This window comes from Prionailurus viverrinus, chromosome B2 (genome assembly GCF_022837055.1).
Source record: "Prionailurus viverrinus isolate Anna chromosome B2, UM_Priviv_1.0, whole genome shotgun sequence".
NCBI classification, from domain to species: Eukaryota; Metazoa; Chordata; class Mammalia; order Carnivora; family Felidae; genus Prionailurus; species Prionailurus viverrinus.
The window spans coordinates 122841641-122862157 of NC_062565.1; the positions used below are offsets into that span (position 1 = coordinate 122841641).

At 36.5% G+C, this 20517-nt stretch overlaps 1 protein-coding gene and 1 pseudogene across 1 annotated transcript in view; one reads left to right on the forward strand and one right to left on the reverse strand.

The window, feature by feature from the left end:
• LOC125166511 (forkhead box protein K2-like) overlaps positions 1-13750 on the reverse strand; it is a 52200-nt pseudogene extending 38450 nt beyond the window's left edge.
• PDE7B (phosphodiesterase 7B) overlaps positions 1-20517 on the forward strand; it is a 584077-nt gene that overhangs the window by 38301 nt on the left and 525259 nt on the right. The gene's annotated exons all lie outside the window — the stretch shown is intronic.

Here is a 20517-nt window from a genome sequence, read left to right on the forward strand (position 1 = left end):
ATGAAGGCATTTGTTAAGGCAAAATCTTAGAAGGCTTGTGGGCAGCCATCAGAGTTCCTATGATTGAGGTGATGCCCACCGAAGGAACTGAGAAGGTATATCTTTGTCAGTCTCTGTAGGCTATTCTATCAGCAGGCCTCCAAGTTGCGGAAGGATCAATGTGCCATGGTAGGATGTGTGCTCAAAGGAGAAACAGTAAGATGGCAACCACAATGGAGTAAGAACCTGAGAATTTCACATTTCTTCCATACAGTCCCTTGAAGGGTGTGGGAGTAAATACTAATGACTGATATTTGATTAGCTGCTTCCCTACCTAGGTGGGTGTGGGCTCAGATCTGGGAATAATTTGATATGGAAGATAAACAATTCCAGCATCTCATGTTATGGGGCAGTTTATACATGGTACAAATGATTATGGATATTTCTTACAATTTCCATTCCAAATTGATTTTTACAAGACTTGTTTTTTGTGTGTGGGGGAGGGGATTTGATTTTGCCTACTGGAAGATGTGGCTTTCCCTGAATCAAGTGTGAGAGAAAGAAGGAAAGATTGTGGAAACAGCTCTAAGCAGAAATGCAAGTGACACTGTTGTGGAAAATGTCAATACAAATTTTGGGACTAGAGGGTTTTTCAGAATTATTGACTTTATATAAATTATGCTTTTGAGGCTGAATTAGCAGCTATCAGAATCCATATACAATTTTTTTGTTTTCCATTTTTTATTGCTATAACATAATAGGCTTTGCTACTGATGGTATGTGTGAAAATACCAGTGGGGGAACAGATTTTTCTTTAACTGATTAAAATGTGTGGAGCTGCCGTGATGATTTCCTCTGTGTTTCCTTTGGCTGCAGATAATACCACAAAGCGAACTCAGTGACGCACATAGGCAGCTGATAACAGCTGACACATGTGGATCTTAAGCCAAGTGTATATTATCAGAAAACGAGCTAAAAACCCCATAAAATTCCCCACTGACTGACTTAAAAACATTCCTTTTAAAATCTCCTAATGACACAGTAGATGATCTTTTTAATTTTGCATACTAAAACACTTCTAGTGAAATATGAAATGAGAGTAAAAGTATGTCCCTTTAGTGAGTATGAGCTAAGTAGAAGTTTTAATGTACTTTTCAACAGCATAATATCTGAAAATTGCATAAATCATTCATTAGAATTTATAATCAACTATTGGACAGTCTTTATTTTCCTTTTAAAATTTAATGTTAATATTTTAATCAAAGTTCAGCATTGACAGAGTTTAAAAAGTCAATACCATAGGCTTAAAAAGAAAAAGAGCAGTCCTCTGCTAAACCTCTTTCCACCAGATTTCTGCTGCCTAGAGACACCACTTTCAATCATTTTTGTTGTTACTTCTATCATTTACTTTAATATTTTTAATTAAACTGCTTACACTGTTATTTCTTGAGTCTTTACTTTTAAAAATTGTCCCATGACTTCCTATATGGAAGTTATTAATTCTGGTCTCTTCCACACACCCCCCCCCCCCCCCACTTCTCTGTCCACACTCTTGCCACCTTACAATGTAGTTTTTGATTAAATCATTTTGGTACATATTACTTGGTGAAATTACATGCTTGTTATGATCATTAAAGTGTCACTCACCACTGAACCATAGTGAATTATGATCTTTCTTTCTTGTACAACTTTTCATTTTCTCTACTAATTGCCTTTTGTCAAGTTTAGTTGTCTATGCGCACTCATCATTAATTTATTACCAAACTCTAGATCCCTTCTCCTTGCTCAATATGCAGATATCCTCTCATCTGTCCTTATCTTCAAATACCGTGGTGGCCATAGACCTGCACTGGTCAGCTATCCTTTGAGAGAGTCAGTCATCGATGGGGAGGATAGGGATCACCTCCAGTTGCTGGTCCTGTGGGAGGCTTAGGCCATGCTTCCCCTGGATTTCCCCCAGCCAATAACTGAGCATGGCAGGCCTATTCCTGTCCTAGTACAAATGAGCAGTCTTTGCTTGGGACTGCCCAACCCTATTGGCCTGGTTGAAACTTTCTCACAACTGAGCTGTGGTCTGGGAATTTCTTACACAATCCTTCCTTCCCCCTCTTCTTTCACAGGTGTCAGATTGGCATCCCAGTCTTAATCCCTACTTAATCCTGCTACATCCTCCTTTATTCTCCACAGACATTAACCCCAATTAATACTTGCATGTCTGATCTCATCTTGGCACCTGCTTCTTGGAGGACGTGAATTGGCACAGGGAAGCTTGGGAGGGGTCTGAGAAAACAGGCACTAAGATAGGATTTGGGGACTGGCTTGCTCTTTGCCCAGGTGGTGAAGAGAACCTCATCCTAAAAAGAATGTGGGTGCTGATACAGCTGGAGGCCTAATTATTTAAGATTTCACTTATTATTTGGGGAACAAATAGCAGCCAGCCAGAGGGCTGATTATTGCTAAGTTCTATAGATGTTCTACAAGGGATAATAGAAAACTGAGGGATGGTTAACAAATAGTTAAGAGCTAACTGTAAGTACCAGAGGGACTTTCTGGAAGATTACTAATAAGCCCTTATCTTCTTCAGTGGAGGGACATACCCAGCCAAGGAACAGAGACAAGAATTTGTAAAGTTACAGAGCTGCTTAAGCGACATTTAAATGCTCAGCCAAAGCAGGTCCTGGGACCCCAGTGCATGGGATGGAAACATCTGGGAGATTGTTCCCAGAGATTTTTGGCTCTATAAGTCCCCCAAACTCTCAGAATTTATAGATGTTGTCCTCTTCTTCCTATCAAGGACCATTTATTTTTTTTGTTGGAAGATGCTGCAAAAGCCTCTCTCCTATGAGACAACAAGTGTCCCTTTCAGGAATTCCCCACCCTCTCTTCTAGCTGTGAAGCTGGTAGCTAAATCCCCACTGGGGTTATGCTAAGTCTGATAAGAGAGGAAAGAAATAACACACCAAAGGAGTGTCAAGAATTATTTAACATGTACTGACAGGAACCAGAGGAATACACTTGTAATTGGATTTTGATGAGACTTAATCAAGAGGGCCCAGTAGTAATACTGGTTTGAAAAAACCTTTTTGACCTGGAAGTATTTTCCTGGGATGTAGGATTTAACACCCTGGCAAGGACCCGAGGCAATGGAACCAACTTACTTTTGAGTGGATCTTAGAAACCTGGATAAAACAATCACTTGAGTTGAATGGAATTGGCAGACTTTAGAGGAAGGACTACAAAAGCTGAAGGAAGTGGTCCCTCACAAGGAGGGAAGACATTTTATCAGATGTTAATGTCTACCAGAAAGCATATACCATGGAAGAGGCACTAAATAACCAAGTAGACAAAATGACTTGGCCATTTGATATTATATAGTCTCTGTGATCAGTCACCCTGGAACTGACAGGATAGGGAGATGAACACCCTGGAACGTGATGGAAGAGATGGGGGATATACATGGACCCAGTAGGAAGGTCTCCCATTTACCAAGGCCTGTGGACTTACTGCTGCCTCTGAATGTCCAGTTTGTCAGTAATGAAGACCAATGCTGAGCTCCTGATCTAGTATTATTATTTTAGGAAGCCAACTAACCACTTGGTGGCAAGCCAGCCATATTGGGTCTCTTACCTCCTATTTAATGATGGCCTCTATTTTCTACTTGAAATTTGAAACAAGTCTGTCTACTTAGAGTGAAGGGGATTTGGTAAAAAAGAGTAGTGAGAAAAGAAAGAGGTTGACTATGGGATTTAGTAGGTACTAGTTATTTGAACAATAATAAGTGGGTTTTTAGAAACCATTTTTTGAGTACTAACAGTGGCAGGCATTGTATTAAACTCTCTTCAAGAATTATTTGTAATATTTATAATCTATCACATTTACTTTGACAATTAGTTAATATTATCTCTATTATATGGGAAAGAGATGGTATGTTAATTGCCCGGTACATTCCTTTACTCATTTTATGTATATTTAGTGACTCTAATTGCATACTAAGCATCATTCTCAGCATAGTAAGTAAATTTGTCAGTGATGCAAACCAAGGACAGTCTCACTTCAGAATCCAGTTTCTTTACAATAAAAAATTTAGGTCAATAAAATGGCTCAACAGTGCAAGCATGTTTGCCAAATGAGCCTCTACTGGGTTTACCATTATAATGAGACAGAGAACTACTGCTTTTACAACATGGGCAAATAAATTATTTCATAACTACTTAAGTCCATTCAAATTATCAAGGATAAGTCTGGAAGTTGAACTCCAACTTAATTTCTCTATTGTAATTAGAAAGATGGATTAATAGCTTGTCCTTTTATGTAATTTCCTTCTTGTATATTAAAAAAGCAACATCTTCAAAGATTTTAACACTCTTCCAGTAAATTACTGCTAATTCATAATTTAGGATATTTCACTTCAGTTGAAGTTAACATGGGCACTTACTCTGAGGAAATAATGTGATAATCATTGCAATAGCTTACATAAAATTATAAGCAAGAGTGACGGTGGTTGCATTTAACTCATTTTTTAAAACGCTATTTTATTGATGGTTTATTTCTTTGTTAGTAACTTCAGTCATTTATTGAAGCACACTCAAGTGGTATTTACTTGCACAATGCTATTAGATTTACAGTACTCAATTTGTTTTGAAAAAAACTATGATTTAAGATTTCCATTCTGCTGGGTTTTCTTTTTTTTGTAACTCATACAGTTTTTCTGTTTACACATTCACATCTAGTTTTCATTTTTGAGAGATAAGATTTCTTTTGTTTATATTTTTCTATTGATTGTAGTTGGAGGAACAAATTGTATTGGCCACCTTGTGCATGTGGGACTTGTGTGGGAAAAGTGAAATGCTATGGAACATTTAAAAGCATACTAAAAAGCAACAATACATCCTTGAGGGTAAGTGCCATCCCATAGCGGTTACTGCTATGGCCTCAGTTGTGGCACAATTTTGGCAAATAGACCAATAGGGCTAAGCACCTCTCAAAGCAATTTTTATCTTTGAACAAATATAAAGATGGAGCAGTAGAGTGAATTACTCATCAAGGGCTTGGCAAGAAAGATGAGTTACTATGAGAAAATGCTAGTGAATTTAATGACTCTTTGGGAACATGTAGTCACTTATAAGTCTCTGGGGGTCTAAATTTGGGTAATTCACAAGTGTGAAATTGGCAGTCTAGTTAAAAAGGCAGAACTTATGCATTGCTTTTAGAAAGCAATTTTAATATGAGAGGAACACTGGAAACTGGACAGGACATAGCAATATTATGTTAACGACTTTCATTTTGTCATGGTGGAACAGTTCATTGATTCCATGAGGAAGATGAAACAAAAGTGACTTCCTAAAAATGTCCTTCTTCTTCTAGGAAGAGAACAATTAATCAGGTAGGATAGCTCATTTGAAGTCTCTTTGAATTAGTTGCTATTCTTGATTTAAAAAGAAATTTCTCTAATAAGTAGGTGTTCAGAGTTTGGGGAAATGTCATTTGACTAAAGGGAAAAAATAATTTGAAATATCCTCATTTTCTCAAACTAAATTGGATTCAACATACCCTGTATGTTTTTGCTAGACACTGGGATGTTTGAAGGGATGATTTACCAAGTATAATATATTCTTTTGTTTCTCAATATATTTCTCTTCCCAGGCCTTCAAATACTATACCTGTTACCATTCCTGCATCTCACCATTGAAATAAAATTAACGCAAGTATGTTTTTGAACACATTTTTAAAGCTTTTTATGTGTTTCTTCTACTTCCATCCAGGATGGAGTAATAGGGACTTGTCGCTTAAAGCAAATAGAAACCCAAGCAATGTATTTATAAAACAATGGATTTTAGACATTGGACACGAGAACACAGGACTGCAATCTCCTAAAGAAAAGAAACGAAGTAAGGTCTACAATTGCATCAGTTTACTGCTTGGCTTGTGGAGGGTACATCCAGAGACCAGGGGGCTTGCCAAGATGAAGAGAAAGGTTTGAATCCACAAAGGCCAAGTTAAGCTAAAATATGTAGGACAGTGTACCAGTAAGGAATGAGCAGCACAGAGATAGAACTCTGGTGATATGGAGAGACCTCCCACAAGTCTTTGGTTGAATACTGATCTCCATAATGCAGGAGAGGAAACTATCTGATGTGGGAAGGGGGAACACAGTACAAAGAGACTAGGCTGAACAATTTTTAGGACTCAAACTAGCTGGTTCATGTTTCCACCATCCAAATGGAAATAATTTGTTATACAAAAGGCATTGGGTAGGATGCTAAAAGAGTTTCAGCTTAGTTGTGGGCATAAATCGGCTCTATGCTAATGGATGCTCTTAACATACCCTAATAAAACTTAACAGCTTTAAGCCTCAAAATGATTTACCCCATTTCAAGTAACCTAACTGCATGCCAGAACAAAATCCCATGCTGTTCAAAGGAATATAGCAAAACCCAGCAAAGAACAACATAGAATTCACAGTGAATGGCATCAAACACAAAACTAACCAGCCATGCAGAGAAGCAGAAAGTGTGATTATAATCACATGAAAATAGAGATGGACCTAGAAAATAGACCCAGAAATTAAAAGATGATGAAACTAGCAGATGAGGATGTTAGAAAAATGATTATAAATGTGCTCCATATGTAGAGGAAAACATGAACCTGATGAAGAGAGAAACAGCCCAAATGAAACTTCTAGAGCTGAGAAGTACAATAAGGGAAATGGAAAATACAGTTGAATGGGTCATCGGCTGATTAGTGTAGAAAAGATCAGCAAACTCTCAGCCACGGAAACTGTCCCAAATGAAGAGCACAGAGAGGAAGAAAAGACTGAAACAAATGAACAGAGTTGCCTGTGGGATACCAAGCTAACATACATGTAATTGGAGTGCTAGATGAAGGTGGGTGGGAGGACAGAAAAATATTAAACAAAAAAGGGCCAATTATGTTTCCAAGTTTGAATATAAAGAGAAATTTTAAAAGGAAGTCAGAGGAAAAAAGGACTAATAATGTACAGGGACAAAGAGAAGAATTATCACAAATTTTTTGTCAGAAACCATGCAAACTTAAAATGTAAACTTAATGTTCTGAAAGGAAAAAACTTCAAATTTTATAATATTGACAGTTTCAAAAAGAAGCAAATGAAATCTTTTCTCTCTCTGTCTCTCTGTCTCTCTGTCTGTCTCTCTCTCTCTCTCACACACACACACACACACACACACACACACACAGTTGAGAAAATTTGTCAACAGTAGACCTGTACAACAAGAAATGTTAAATTTTTCAGTGAGAAGGTTCATAACTGTTATATTTTTGATTAAACCTCTTTATAAATGTTGACATTCTTCCTTTAATCTGATATATTTTACCATAAAATTTATATTATCTGAAATCAATATTGCATTTTTACTTACTGTATTCTTGCCAAAATTAGCTGCTCTCATCTTTTCATTTTTAATATTTCTAATAGATTTATTTAGGCATATTTTTCCCAAGGACAATAGTTTGAATCCTGCTCTGTAGATGATTCTGGAGTGTTCGCCTTTTTCTGAGTTGACTTTCAGGCAATTTTAATTTGTTGTTATAACAAATGTACTGAGTCTTTCATCATTTTGTTTTATGTTTTATGAAGCTTTATTTTTTTATGCCAGTACTTTTGTGTTCTAAGTTTTAGGGAATATTGGTTTATGTGCATGCCTGTGTGCTGCTGTTGCTAAGTGGACATTTTCTTTGCTTTTTATATTGCCTACTGAATTGGATGCCATCTGTATACTTTATCACTAATTCTAGTAGTGATCACTTTCATATTTGAAAATATGTTTGAATCTCTTCTTTTTCTCTGTTTCTCAATTTCAAGAGTGAAAAAATGAATTTGCTACTTTGAATGTAATGTGAGTAATTTACTATATTTTACTATTCTCAGAGAGAACAGACTCATGTTTGCTATTTTGTTATATTTATTTTTTAGGAGACTGCAAACTATTTGCCAAAGTGATTGTCATTTTACAGTTTGACCCTAAGTATAAAAAAGATTCACTTGATATTTACTACCAGTTAAAAAAAAGTTTAGTCATTGTAGAAGTTTTTTTTAAAAAAACTGGAATAAAATTAGTATGTAATATTATATAACTTCCAAGTATACAGCATTATAATTCAGTATCTGTTTGTGTTACATAGTAATCACCACCAAAAGTCTAGTTACCATCTGTGACCATATAATTGACCTCTTTCACCCATTTTGCCCTTCCCCTCTGATAAGCATCAAACTGTTCTCTGTATCTATGGGATTTTGTGTGTTTCTTGTCCATTTGTTTTGTTTATTTAGATTCCACATGTGAATGAAATCATATAGTATTTGTCTTTCTCTGTCTGACTTAATTTGCTTAGCCTAATATCCTGAAGGTCCATCCATGTTGTCACAAATGGCGAGGTTTCATTCTTCTTATGGCCTAGTAGTACTCCAGTATTTGTGTGTGTGTGTGTGTGTGTGTATATATTTATACATATATTTATATGTATATATTTATATATATATATGTATGTATATATACACTACAACCTTTTTATCTATTTATCTGTTGGTGAGCACTTAGGTTCTTTCAATATCTTGGCTATTGTAAATAATGCTGTAAGGAACATAGGAGTACATGTATATTTTCAAATTAGTGCTTTCTTATCCTTTGGGTAGATACCCAGAAGTGGAATAATTGGATTATGTGGCAGAACTATTCTTAATTTTCTGAGGAATCTTATATTGTTTCCCATAGTGGCTGCACTGACTTGCCTTCCCATCAACAGTGTATGAGGGTTCTCTTTACATCCTCCCTGACACCTATTATTTCTTGTCTTTTGGGAATAGCCACTCTAATACGTATGGGGTGATATCTCATTGTGTTTTTAACTTATGTTTCCCTAATAATTAGGGGTTTTGTAGTTTCAGCATTATGTTAGCATCTATGATCTATTTGAGTTAATTTTGTAAAAGATGCGATGATTAAAACCCCCTTGTTTCTCCATACAAATACTAGTTGTTCTCGGGGCGCCTGGGTGGCGCAGTCGGTTAAGCGTCCGACTTCAGCCAGGTCACGATCTCACGGTCTGTGAGTTCGAGCCCCGCGTCGGGCTCTGAACTGATGGCTCAGAGCCTGGAGCCTGCTTCCGATTCTGTGTCTCCCTGTCTCTCTGCCCCTCCCCCGTTCATGCTCTGTCTCTCTCTGTCTCAAAAATAAATAAATGTTAAAGAAAAATTAAAAAAAAAACAAAAACAAACAAAAAAAACCAAATACTAGTTGTTCTAGCATCATTTATTGAAATTATCTTTTCCCTCTATCGAGTTATCTTGACGCTATTGTTGAAACTCAATTAACTATAGATATGTGGATATTATTTGTGGATGCTATTTTATTCCATTAATCTATATGTGTCTGCTTTAAAAAAAATTTTTTTTAACCTTTATTTATTTTTGAGAGAGAGGGAAACAGAGTGCGAGCAGGGGAGGAGCAGAGAGAGAGGGAGACAGAATCTGAAACAGGGTCCAGGCTCTAAGCTGTCAGCACAGAGCCCAACATGGGGCTTGAACCTGGAAGCTGCGGGATCACGACCTAAGCCAAAGTCGGACGCTCAACCGACTGAGCCACCCAGGTGCCCCTCTCTTCTTTATACCACATTTTCTTGATTACCATAGTTTTATAGTAAGTCTTGAGATCAGCTAGTGTAAGTTCTTCATTTTTTTTTTTCTGGCTATTCTAGAGCCTTTGCATTTCTACATAAACTTTAGAATCAGCTTTAAAGTTTATACCAAAAACACTTGTTAGAATATCAATTGAGATTGCATTGAATTTATAGATCAATTTGAGTAGAGCTGACATTTAGGCAATTTGAATTTTGGGATTTATAAACATATATATCTTATCCACTTATGAATATCATTTAATTTTTCTGTAGGATGTTTGTAATTTTTAGTATACATATCTTACACAAAATTTGTTAAGTTTACCCTTCTTCTCAAAATAGAAAGTAAAAAACAATCACAGAGACTTAGTACCATCATAAGTGATTTTAAGGATAGAGATTCTTCTCACATTCCCATTTTATTCTGTAGTTTGGCCAGAATGAAAGATGGCTGTCTTGGAGAAAGATGACAGATTAATCAACTAGTTACTCTATTTACAACAACTGTTCCATATATCGTCTTCATATTGGTATCTTATAAATGTTTTCTTTTTTCTATGTTAAAATATAGAAGATACTAAAAGTATTAGTTTTTCACTGAATCAATTAGTTCCTGGGGCTCTGGCCATTTCATAGGACATCATACACATTCGTTACATTGATGATAATATCAGTATGGTAGGTGCTTTAGATTACATGTACTTTTGACAACAGAGGGGTCTGACATCTCAGTAAGTTTTTTTGAATCCAGGAGTCTTGGGTGTGAAAAGATAGATATCTTTGCAACAATGAACTCTTCAATGTTTAATGGGCCTGTTTACATTTTAGAGGCAATTTATTCCAGATTTTGGAGTACTGCCCATTTTATTAACTGTATGACCTAAAAAGCTGGTAGTTTTGAGTAAGATCTGAGCAAGAGAATAGCTCCATTTGACCCAGACTGCGGTGCAAGCATCTCAAACTCTCAATTCTTGTGTAGGAGGGAATCTGATTTTGCTGAAAGTGCCTATGGAAGATCAGAATGCTATGGCAGGCAGTGATAAGAGAATTGAGGAGGAGACTCATACTTTTGATTTGAGAGGTAGCTGGGATTGAAATTTGGCTCACTTCACTTTCTGCTTAATGGCTCCCCCATCACCAAGGAAGCTGTCAGGAGCTTGCTTGGCCTGAGTTCATGCACAGCTCCTTCTGCCTTTCTCCTTCTGTTGGACAAGTTTATGATACATTCTATAAACTCATCAAGAGGTACTAGCATAATAGAGTGTCTCAATACTTGACAACCAAAGACCACCAAGAACACATACGATGTTGAACAAGTTGAGTTTAATGCTTGTTGCAGACAGAGAGGATGTACCACACAGGGAACTGTGGGACATTTATGTAAGAGGCAGTTAGAAAGGACTAAGAAATTGTTAACCGTGTTAGGTATTTTGGGGGAGAGTTGAAGACCATGGTGTTTTGCTCAGGTTTGGATGTGATCAGGAAGCAAAGATAATTCTATGATTGGGTATCTTAAATCTTACCTATAAGTGGAAGGAATAAAATGAGGTTATATTTGTAACTGGTAAAGAAATAGCGGTCACTCATATTAGCCAGGTTAGGGAGATACTTGGTTATTTTTAATGGTTAGGGTAATATTTCATGCTTTTATCTGTTTTTAGATATAATTATGAAGTGATTTTTTTGTCCTAATCCATTGCAATCAGAGTGGCCTTGGCCTTGTCTGATGCCGATGGTCTGTAAAATTATTCTTGCTCAACAGGAGAACCTAGCTGTTAGTGTCAGGTCTCACCGAAGTCTAGCTGATGGTTCCAGGCCAATCCTGTCTGTTGGGGGCTGTTTCTCTCTCTCTGAAGAGCCACTGTTCACAGCCTTAATCTCAATAACACCAGTCTATATTGGCTTTCTATCTTTCCTTGTCTCATTCTTCCAGGTTCTTCACTTGTAGCCCTTGGAATGGAAATCTGGTTCACTCCACTTAATCTTAGTCTGTACCCTTATTATTTTCCAGGCATAATAATTCAAACTAAGACAATCTTTAAGGGAAAAAATATTCTAAGAATTATTCTCCTGTTGGATGGGGGCAGTTCAGGGTTGATTGCTGGTAGTGGTTTTCTGTGATGCCATGTAAAAAGCATGCAGCATCTGTCAGGGCATGGTGACTGGGTAGGTGACAGACACCTACCACATCTACATCCTTCCAGATGCCTTGTTCTTACATAGGCCTCTAGAATGAAACTATAATCCTGAAAAAGAAAAAAGAAGATAGGTAAGGAAATTCTAATTTCACTAAGGGAAAAGTTAGAATAAACTAAGAGTATCATGTTTTGGCTAATATTATGTTTCTACCAGTGAAAAAGCTTAAGACAGAAAATAAGTTCAGTGATTAAGAAAATGAAGAAAATCCCAAATTTGTGGCTTGACAATTCAAATTTATAATTAGAAGTATTAACAGTGTTCAGATGAAGCATGATCTAAGAAAGAGGAAAGAGGAAACCCAGGTTATTTAAATTTTCTTATAGATACTTCTTCACATATGTAAAATTTTTCTACAACAAATATGTATTACTTTTGTACCCATGACTGGAATTAACTTGCACTATAATTTTTATTACTAAATTTATCCTAATAGAAATTATAACTGATGAAAACACTTAGATTTGTCTTGTTGATATATTCTCAGCAAATAATACCCTTTAATACTATGAAACTGAGAATTCTCAGTCTTTTTACAAACTCTTGAAAGTGAGAAACAGAATTCCTGCCTCTTGGCCATATATATCATTGGTAGTTGTAGAAGGAGCCCATGCTTATTTGTAAACAAATCTGTGATCACATAGATCACATGACATTAAGCAAGTGGCAGTTCAATGGCAATATCCTAAGTTATTGTGGGCAGATAGATACTTAAATAGGTCGAGCAGGAAATGTTATGACATTCACTTTTGTGGGCATTGGGGGCAGGGAGAATCTATTGTCAGTTCTAACTTCAACCAGGAAATGTCTCTTTCTACCAAAAGAAGTGTCATTCTACCAATCCCCCTTTCCATTTTCACAGTCATGTGGAAAGCCAGGTTCATGCAGTGGATGAAGCAGAGGGGCCTGTCCACTGTGAGAGGACAGATTGATCATGGAGAAATGCTAGTGCTGCTATTGGGTGCAGGGCATATAGGCAGGACTCAGAACCTTCTCCTGTAATCAGCTAATGCAGACCCACCATCTAATGATTCAGAAAGTGAGCAAAGACTAAAATGGAGAGAAAGAGCACAAAGACCCCAAGACAGTGCATTAGAGTGGGACAAGAATAACAAGGGGTAGGATGCACAGAAAGGACCCAAATGACATCAGTACTAAACCCTCAGCTGGCACTAATAGTTTTCTGGAGGCCAGTACAACTGAGAAATTGTGAAGTATATGTACAGATTTGGAAGACACAAAATGAAGATTACAGTATATTACCAATATAATCAATATGATTAAAAAGATAAGCTGCAAATTGGGAAAATATTGGCCACAAAGCAGTTATTATTTCTTTCGAGCATGTGCCTGGTATTGTGCTGAAGAGTTTACAGGCCTTGGTATGTGTGGTTCTCACAACACTTTGAGGTAGGTACTGTTATTTCCCTTATTTGGATACCTGATGTTCAGAAGCACAGAAAACTTACAGTCCTGAAGCAAACTGTTGGCAGGGCTAGATTCAGACTCCAGATGTCTGACTCCAGAGTCTGCATTCTTTTTTTTTTTTTTTTTTAATCTTTAGTGTGCATTTAGTTTTGAGAGAGACAGAGCGTGAGTGGGCAGAGAGAGGGGCAGACACAGAATCCGAAGCAGGTTCCAGGTTCTGAGCTGTCAGCACAGGGCCCGACACGGGGCTTGAACTCACAAACTGTGAGATCATGACCTGAGCCTAAGTCAGATGCTTAACCAACTGAGCCACCCAGGCGCCCCAGAGTCTGCATTCTTAATCACTGTGTAGACTGTCTTTTCAAACTCACCAAAGGTAATCATCAAATATTCTGTGAAGAGCAACTGGAAACCCATCATTATCTACAGCGTAGTCCTCAGAGTTTTGGGAGTATGGCTGAGTCGAGAAAATGTTAGAGTGCAGATTCAGCATCTTGTAATAGATTTTGTTGTTGTTATTTGCAAATTAGTAAGGTATGGAACGTTTTCAGGTACTGATATTTGTGGATAACTGGGTCATATGAACAGCACCAAGTATTAAATGACAGGTTCGGATGCCTGGACTGAGCAGGAAGGCTAATTGAATTCTATCTTAGCAAGGTTCATTTCTCTCTCTGAGGAAACTACATTTCACACTTCCACAGCATGAAATGCTTCCATAGAGGTTCTTAATAGTTGACAAGTGTAGATCTAGATTTAAAGGTTGTGCAGTGAGTAAATTTGTTTTGGAATCAAATAAATATCACTTAAATTTGGAAATAGATACATTTATGGAAGGTTATAAGGCAATAAAGTAAGCACCCAAAATATGAGAATGCTTTTTAAAATTTCATTTGAAAATCTGTTTGGAAACCAATGAATATTTTGCAGAAGTAGGAACATCTCTTGCATTTTTTTCTGAGTTCAATTTTTAATATTTAATTTTTTTTAGATCCACATATAAGTGAAGTCATATAGTATTTGTCTTTGTCTGGTTTCTTTCGCTTAGCATAATGACCTCAAAGTTCATCCATATTGTTGCAAATGGCAAGATTTCCTCCTTTTTTAAATATACAGCTGAATTATATATATGTGTATATATATATATATATATATATGCCATTTTTAATTCTTTTATCCATTGACAGGCTCTTAGGTTGTTTTGGTGTCCTGGCTATTGTGTTTAGGGCACTAATAAAAATTCAGATGCAAATATCTTTTTGAGACAGTGATTTCATTTACTTTGGTTATGTACATAAAGTGGGATTGTTGGGTTATATGGTAGTTCTACTTTTAATTTTTTTAATGTTTATTTACTTTTTGAGAGAGAGGCAGACAGAGCACAAGTGGTGGAGGAGCAGAGAGAGAGGGAGGCACAGAATCCAAAGCAGGCTGTAAGCTCTGAGCTGTCATCACAGAGCCCAACGCAGGGCTTGAACTCATAAACCATGAGATCATGACCTGAGCTGAATGAAGTCAAACTCTTAACTGACTGAGCCACCCAGGCACCCCTACTTTTAATTTTTGAGGAACCTCCAAACTGTTTTTCCATAGTGGCTATGCCAATTTACATTCCCACCAACAATGCATAAGGGTTCCCTTTCCTTAACATTCTTGCCCACACTTTTTGATAATAGCCATCCTTACAGGTGTAAGATGATATCACTTGGTGATTTTGATTTTCATTGCCTGATAAGTAGTTATGTTAACCACCTTTTCATGTACCTGTTGGCCATCTGTATGTCTTCTTTGGAAAACTGTCTATTCACAGCTAACATCATATGAGATGGTGAAAAACTGAGAGCTTTTCCTCTAAGATGAGAAGACAAAGATGTCTACTCTCACCAGTTTTGTTCAATGCAGTACTAGAAGCCTTAGCCATAACAATCAGACAGGAAAAAGAAATAAGAGGCATCTATATTGGTAAGAAAGAAGTTAAACTGTCACTATTTGCAGATGACATGATACTATACATAAAAGAAAAAAAAGTCCCTAAGGATTCCACCAAAAAAAAAATGTTAGAAGTCATAAATGAATTCAGTAAAGTTGCAGGATACAAAATTAATATCCAGAAAATCAGTAGCATTAATATCTACTAATTAAGTGGAAGAAAGACAAATTAAAAAAAACAATTCCATTTACAATTGCACCAAAAATAATAAAATATCTAGGAATAAACTTAACCAAAGAGGTGACAGATCTGTACTCTGAAAACTATATAAAACATTGATGAAAAAAATTGAAGATGACAGAAATGGAAAACATTCCATGCTTATAGATTGTAAGAACTGATAATTGTTAAAATGTCCATACTACCCAAAGCGATCTACAGATACAAAGCAATCCTTATCAAAATACCAACAGAATTTTTCACAGAACTAGAACAAAGAATACTAAAGTTTGAATGGAACCACAAAAGACCTTGAATAGCCAAAAACAATCTTGAGAAAGAACAAAACTGGAGGTATTTCAATTCCAGATTTCAAGATATACTTCAAAGCCATAGTAATCAAAACAGTATAGATATGTAGATCAATGGAACAGAATAGCGAGTCCAGGGATACACCCACATTTATATGATCAATTATTCTGTGACAAAGTAAAGAAGAATATACATTGGGGAAAAGACAGTCTTTTTAATAAATGGTTCTGGAAAACTGGACAGCTACATGCAAAAGAATGAAATTGGACCACTTTCTTAAACCATACACAAAAATAAACTCAAAATGGATTAAAGACTTAAATGTGAAACCTGAAGCCATAAAACTCATAGGAGAGAATATAGGCAGTAACTTCTTTGACATTGGCCATAGCAACTTCTTTCTAGATATGTCTCCTCAAGCAAAGGAAACAAAAGCAAAAATAAACTATTGGGACTACATCAAAATAAAAAGGTTTTTCACAGCAAAGGAAGCCATCAACAATATATCTTCTGCATTTTTAATTGGTATATTCCTCTTTGGCTCAGCCTGAGGAATAAAAACCACAAAGTCAAGTTTTAATAGTTGGGGCTGAGGCATATCTTTCTTTCTGTGTGGAATAGATGGAAAAGAATAATACAAGATAAATAAACCTTTTCTAAGTAGATCTAACATAATAGATTTTATAAATGCTTAGGTTTGATTTTGAAATAAATTATTCTACCTGACCGCAGTGTTTCCATTGTAGATTAATATTAATATTTGACATATCAGATTATTAGATATTCATAGTAGTTGATTCCTAGGGCTATCATGGCTCATTCTTTTATTCAATGAATATTCATTGAAAGCCTTCGATAGGTCAAGCTCTCTTTTGGTTCTGGGAACAATATACTTGGTCACAAGATAGTCAAAGGTCCCTTCCCTTTTGGAGCAAACACTCTTATGGGGAAAATGAGACAGTATTTAAAATTTAAAGCTATATATATCAGATGGTGATATATTTTTTCCTCTGAAGGAAATAAAGCAAAGTTCTTTGATAGGGAGGGACCTGGAGCTCCTTTGGGGTAGCAGTCAGGGTAGACCCAAATGGTCAGCAGGAAGCACTGGTGCAAAATCAGTGAAAGAACATTCCAGGCAGGGGAACTGATAGAGCTGCCAGTTAAGAACTAAGAAATAGGCTATTCGAGAAGGAGAGAGTACAAATAGTAGACTGTTTTATCTAGGCAACATAACCAGGGGATTACCTAGCATCCCCTCTACTATTGGTTAGGTTACAATTCCATCCTTATAAGTGGATCAACTACACACTGTTTGGTAACACTGGTTTTTATTAACTATTCACAAAGATGGCAGAAATAACAAAATTGGCATTCTTGCATAGCAAACAAAAGACTAGTCTAGGGGTGACCTGGAGAAGCTTAGTAATATAAATGTGTCCAGTTTGATAGTTAATAGGTTAATTCTATTATCAGTTATGAGTTTGTAGTTAACCTTCTATTAAAACTCTGAAGGAGGAAGAATACAATGAAGATGACATAGAGCCCAGCTTCTTGTTAGAACATGTTACTGAGCAAACATGCTACCTAACACACAAGTTAAATGCTGTTTGTTGTTCATGGGGCTTTATTTGGAGGGTCACTCTTCTGGATGTTTTTTAATACACTGCATTCCAACAGCACTGGCCCAAGCCTGTTATTTCCACCTTATTGTTCACATGGTTTTTACTCTGGTGCTGGCGTGCATAAGTGTGGTTTTTTCTGTGGTTTTCTTACAGGTTCTGGAGAGTTACAAATTGTGCAAAAGGTCATAGGTCAGTTTATCTTTCCAGATATAGAACAAAGCAAAACTCTAAAATTCTGGTCTTAGTAAAGTAATCTTGTAAGTTTAATTTGCCTTTCCATGATTAAAAACAAAGAACAAGTAAACAAAAAAACTTAAAATCAGAGGTCATTAGCACAGAATAATAGTCTTGAGCCAATGGAGAAAACAAACAACACACACACACACACACACACACACACACCATATACATACACATACAGTCTCTCGATTATGCCTGCTCCTCTTATCTCTCTTTATAGTATTTCTTTTTTTAATTTTTTAAATGTTTATTTATTTTTGAGAGAGAGAGACAGAGCATGAGCAGGGGAGGGGGAGAGAGAGAGAGGAGACACAGAATCCAAAGCAGGCTCCAGGCTCTGAGCTATTAGCAGAGACCCTGAAGTGGGGCTCAAACTCACAAACCATGAGATCGTGATCTGGGCTGAAGTCGGCTGCTTAATGGACTGAGCCACCCAGGCACCTCTCTTTATAGTATTTCTTAGCTGTGCTTTTTTCCTAAAGGCTGAGAACATTTTGTGGTATTTTTGATGGGAGAAAGGATCACTAGGATCCTACACTATAGGTCTTCAATTCATAGGAACTGGTGGTAGAAGGGAAAGATAATTGAGTCATTGTGGTGAGGGAGCCAAAGGCAACCTGAGAACAAAGCACAAGTGAACACCCTGCACCCACCCCCTCCAGAAACCCATAGACTCAGTTTCCTGGGGCCCTAACATCACACTCCCCTCCATAATGATGTAGGGAACAAAGGCAAGAAGGAAATGGTAGATAAAATTAAATATCCTTATAACCTGCAGCCCTTTGACAAATACTTGGGATAGGCAGAGTATCACATTTCTCCAGGAACTCCCTACTGTCTTAATGCCTTAATGCCTTACTAGAGGAACAAACAACCTTAGCTTGACAATAGCTAGGCCTCCAGTCTCCTATGAGTCTTCTTCAGCGTTTGAAAGTCCTTTTGGAAACCTCCCTTTTGCCTTTACCTTCCCCAACTCCATAGTATATATTCAGTTACTCCTCACAACCCCAGTGCAGCTCTTTCTGCCCACAGGTCCTGTTCCTGTGCTTTAATACAATCTTTTTGCACCAAAGATGTCTCAAGAATTCTTTCTTGTCTGTCAGCTCTGGACTGCCACCACCACTCTAAAAACCACATCAGTTATAACTCAGCAAGGATAAGTGATCCAAGCTATAAATATACTGGTAATTCAAGAATATTTAGAAAGTTCTACTGATAAATTTAATTAACGGAGTATCGTAGTGGATGTAGTAAGTTGTTTCTTACCTCAAAATCTCCTTTTAATATTTTAATATTTATTTAAGATTTTAGTGAAAGATGTTCTCCTTTTTGGGACTTCCTCTTCTTCCTTTTGTTTCTTTATCGTAAATTCTATCTTAGGGAGCAAAGTGAATCTTTGTTCTTTGTAACTGCAAAAGACTTGTTTTTAAAGAAAAAACTTATTAAGAAACAATAATTTCTGTTAATAAATTACAGAACTGGAAGATGTGTTGCTTAATTGTAGCCATCCTTAACCCTGGTTGCACATGGGACTCTTATAGACTCCTGCTTCTTAAAACTTACGTGCATGTGAATCATCTGGAGATCTTATTAAAATGCAGATTTTGATTAGGAAGTTCTGGGATGAGGCCTGAGATTCTGCATTTATAAGCCCCCAGGTGATGTTGATGCTGCTAGTCTGTGGACCACAATTTGAATAGCAAGGAGAGAGAGCTTTTAAAAATTGTTAATACAGAGGCCATGCCTAGAACAGATTCAGATTCATAGTATACAATGTGGGATGCAGGAATTTTTTAATGCAGATAATCCACAGATTACCTAGAGTTTGGATGAGCTAGAAGGCAATGTCAGTCCTGACTGTGTATTAGAATCTTCTGCAAATCATTAATGATGAAATTTCTGAATCTCAGTAGTTTTAAATGTTTATAGCCAATGATGATGTAAAAAAAACACTATTCTAGGGGTCATTACATTATGTCATTGTATTAAATTAATGAAACTGGGTGAGATTTTGGGTATGTGCATAATTTTAGGGGTAGCTGCTCATAATTATCCATTAATTTTTAAAGGAGCTGATAACCCTGAAAACATTATAATCCACTGACTTAAAAAAGTCTAAACCAGAGATGGATTATTATTATTTTTTTTTAAAGAATTTTTTTTAACATTTATTTATTTTTGAGACAGAGAGAGACAGAGCATGAACGGGGGAGGGTCAGAGAGAGGGAGACACAGAATCTGAAACAGGCTCCAGGCTCTGAGCTGTCAGCACAGAGCCTGACGCGGGGCTCGAACTCACAGACAGTGAGATCATGACCTGAGCCGAAGTCGGCCGCTTAACCGACTGAGCCACCCAGGCGCCCCAAGATGGATTATTTTTTATGAAAAGATCCTTTATAAAATGGTCACATAGTAATGTAAACTCCTGAGCTATTCTATAATGTTCAAATGTGATAGTACATCTAATCTTAAATACCATTGATTGTAAGATAACACAAGTATGTAATGTGTCACTAAAATAATAGTAATAAGAAGAAATGCTCCTGATTAAACAATGATATAACACTTACCACAACATACATTCTAATTTCAAATAGGCTAAAAAGGTTTTAAACTATGCTATGGAATCAATGAAACATGCTGTTCAATTTTGGAAATTCTCTGTCCATAGAACTCTTCAGAAACACACAGATTATCTAAAGGGATTTCAGATTTGTATGTCTCACTCACTTATTTTTAATTATAATGCTACTATTATGGACAATATATAGTGAGGGTGAAATACCTTTCTAAGTCTGTATGTTACAAAAAATGGTAGAAATCAGCCTCCTCCATTCTATTCTATTATTTAAATTCAGTTTAATAAAGGTTTAAAGTTTAGCTTTTACAGACAGAAATTATTAGCATTTTATTAAATAATAACATTTGTAATATATA